Below are 4,198 nucleotides of genomic sequence, written 5' to 3' on the forward strand. Positions count from 1 at the left end.
ATGAAATATACATTCCATCAATCCCCTAAATCCAATGATATTGATTTGACAAAGTCAAATCAACCTTGACCAAGGCCCAACAACAAGAGTCAAACATAAACAAGTCATTACAATTGGTCAACAAAATTATTTGGCATTTATTCCATTTAAAAATACTAAAATAATGCATTCAAATTATATATGGTTTGTCGAATTCCTAAAACCTCATCAAAACACTAAATAAATGGCAATGAGATTTATCATAGGTCAAACAAGGTCAAAGGACCTTGGAGAATTTTTTTAGATTTTTTAAAGACTTAAAAGTATTTTTAAACAATTAAAAACAAATGAAAAATCAATTAAATCATGAAAAATATTAATAATGATCCAAAAAAATAATTTTAATTCAGAATATGAAAGAGGAAATTTTTTGAAAACTTTTTGGTGAAACTCTCATATTTTTTTGATCAATATTAAAATTAATATGAATTAATGAAAATAAAGCAATTAAAATGACATTCAAATAATCAGAAAAAACGTGGACCACTTGATTTCCCTCATTAATTAAGGTGGCAGATCAAGTGGCCACCAGCGCGCGTTCCATGGTGCGCCTGAGTCAAACGTCCACACGCTTGGTAATTAAAACGTACGCTCATGATTAAAACAAATTGAACTCATCTAATGGCTCAGGACCACGCCACATCATTGTCGGAGCAAAGCGCCAGTCGTCTTCTCAGGCGACCTTGGCCGGACTGGTCCATTCATCACCACATCATAAATGAAAAAGGAGGACATGATCTGAAAGGAAAAATGGTGTAGATCACGAATAACAGCTCAATTTTAAATAACTCCTCACATATAGAAATATATGAGGAGTTTAAATTTGAGGTATGTCAACTGAGTTACTTTGATTTGACCTCTAAGCAACTCAATCTTCTTGCCTATATTGGTAGGACTTCAGACAACCAAAGAATCAAGAGAATTGAGCAAGATTGAGAGAGAATCTAAGAGATGAAATTTTCTAGAAAATACCTTCAATGCAGGTCTGGATTCAACTGTTCTTGCCTTGGCTCGTGCTTGGTCTCACTCGGAATGCTTACAGGAGTAGAATGAAATGCATAAAAGGTCTTGGATCCCTGGAGTTTTGAATCTTAAAACAGTGAGATTCAAACTCAATTTCAAGATGAAACTCTCAGGTTTATCCTCTGAATTGGAAGGGTTAGGGGTTTAGGATCATAGCTGGCGCGAATGTCTCTTTAATTCTGATGCTATAAGGATCTATTTATAGCTGCAGCTCATGATATTTTCACCTTCAAAAAAACTTTCCAAAATTGGCAAATGCTGATGCATGGGTGCATGGGCGTGTACAGGCCCATGAGATCGTTGCTTAAGGTCCACAAATGAATGTGAGAGAGTCTGAAATCAACTTGGATTGCAAGGCAAGTGTGTGTGAAGATTTGAAGTTTGATCTTAGCCACATGATGATACCATGTTCATGCCATGCGCAGCCCTAGCAATTCTTGTCTAAAATGGATAAACTTGAACTTTTTGGAAAGGTTAGATAAATAGGAACAACTTTCATGTTCAAGACTTTTTCATTTGGAGCTTGTATCAAGATTAATTTTGAGGTGGAAGTTTGGACATTTCAACATGTTGAAAATGTTTCTAAGTGTCAAGCCATATATCTCAATGTTCCACCTTGCTTAACTTTTTATGTGAGCTTCAAATGAGAAAAGTGTCTTCATCAAAGTTGTAGATCTTTCAAAGACCTTCAAAATGGTCAAACATTTCATGTCAATTGGATTTGAAGTGATAGAGTTATGTATTTTTGAAGTTTGGAAAAACCACTTATTCAAAGGTATAGGTCAAAAGTGACCTATATTGTAACCTCATATCACATGCTCAAAAAAGTTGAATTAGATCTCACTCCAAACTTAAAAGTTTAAGTAGACATCTTGTATTTGATTGTGAAACTTGGAAATCTTTCATCTCATAAAAATTGAGCATGTTATGGCCTTGGGAAGTTGACTTTCAAATTAGGGTTTAGACAAAACGACCTATAATGTTTCAACATAGAAAATGCTTTTCCAAGCAAAACTAGCTCTAGGTATAAACATGAAAGTTGTTTATAATGTCATTTATAGTAAGTTTTATCTTGGAATAATTTTCATATGGTGAAAATTGTATGAGATAGGATCTAGGGAGACTCAGTTTTGATCAGATGAATTCATCTGGCCAACCACCATCAACCAACTTGCTAACCTTCAATTTTGTTGACTTTCTAGGCTCATGGTAGATCATATATGCATAAGATGATGAAATTTTAAGGGATCCTTTAGAAATTTGATCAATAGGTGAGATAGCTTGTTGGAGAAGTTACTCAAGATACCTATTCAAACTAGGGTTTCCAAGGCAAATCACCTCCAAACTCTTGAAGAAAACTTGATCAATATGACATGTAGAAATCAACGAAACTCATATATGATGCTTATAACCATTCTTGCATCAATTCATGGTTGTGCCCTTTATCATGAGGGTCTCAAACCCTAGATGTGAACTTGATAGATCAATGGAAATCATGCCCTACCTACAAAAGAGTTAGGCAAATGCAAAGACATATTTTTTATATTTTGGTTAGTAAAATGATAATATACAAGTATGATACAATTACAAAGTACTTGGTGATCTCTCCCAAAACAAACCCAATGAAGGAGGGGTAAGGAGGATGCCAAGGTATGATCCCAATGCTAATGCTTATGATGAAATTGCATGAGGGATCTTAGGGTCAAAATTGGGTTCTAACAAAAACCCAAAGGTAAGAAGTTTTCAAATCAAAACTAATAAAATTTCATAGATTACAAGTTAGGGGGTTGGTTACCCAGAGGGAAGGTGTTAACACCCAAAGTGTCCTAGGTACTCCTAGGGAGCCCTTTTTTGTGTGTAAGTGTTTTGGTCAAAATGATGTTTGATAAAACTATAGAATGAGGGGATGAGAAAAGAATTCATTAATTATATTTTTATGTTTGACAAGACCTTCAGTCTTATACATACATACCAACATAAAAATGAGGGATCAAAGCCTCGTAGTTCGTGGTAAAAATTTCAAAGAAGTTGGTGAATTGATTTTAGCAAAAGTTTAGCAAGAAAAGGCACAAGAGGCCAAATATTTGAATGGGGTCGTTAGTTCTTTTTTGTCTTTTTGAAATTGAAGTCAATATGGTTAAGTTCATTCACAAGTTTCATTAAGGAAAAGTTTGAAAATTCATTAGCACAAGACCAAAGTTTCTAATCATTAAAACATGTCTAAGTTGAAAAACAAAAACAAATAAGGTTTTTGAAAACAGGGGGAGATTTTGAAATTTAAGAAGTGGAAGGAGATGAAGGGAATATCCTATACAAAAATTAAAAGTTAAGGGTTGAAAAGATCTGATCAATGGGATGCAATCTAACAGACAAGAATGTCATATAGAAACCCCATTTCCTTTTGACTTTAGCAAGAAACAAGCATAAGCAATATCTAAGCAAACCATATGAAGACCAAGGCATCAGATAAAGATATCCATAATATCCAAGCAAGCATTCCAATAAATAACAGTCTTCAATATCTTCCAATATATGAGATGAAAATATTCCTTGTGGTGAACTCAGAAGCAACCATCAGATATCAACAATAATAACAGTATAAAATTTAAGCATAAAGTCAAAGAGACAGGTGAATCAAGGTCACTCAAGGTCTTGCATCAGATGAAAGGAAAAATCAAGGATAACTCAGTCTCAGATAGTGGCATTGGCCAAGTCCTCAAAGCATAGGGGAAGTTGCATATCCTAAGTCTAAAAGTTCAGATAAAGTCCAACAGTCCACCAAGATATTTTTTAGGGTTTTTGTTGTTATTAGGTGTTTTAAGGTCCTAATACCATAAGAAAAAAAAAGCAAATAATATATACAATCACAAGATATGGCTCAAGTGAGCAAAGTGAAAAGGACTGAAACATAAACAAGTTGCATGAAATGTTAATGGCAGATGAATGATAAAGGTACTGAAATTTAAATTGCATTAAGTAAATGACTTGAAAGTAAAACAACATTAATAAAGAGTTAGTCAAATGTTAGTTAAGAGTTTGGTTATTTAAGTCATTCCTTAGAGAACACACAACCATTCATTCACAAGTATGAATTCTTGAACCAAGACATCATCCATGAGAATGGCTCCAACTTGGA

The sequence above is a fragment of the Lathyrus oleraceus genome, chromosome 3, assembly GCF_024323335.1.
Source record: "Lathyrus oleraceus cultivar Zhongwan6 chromosome 3, CAAS_Psat_ZW6_1.0, whole genome shotgun sequence".
Lineage (NCBI taxonomy): Eukaryota > Viridiplantae > Streptophyta > Magnoliopsida > Fabales > Fabaceae > Lathyrus > Lathyrus oleraceus.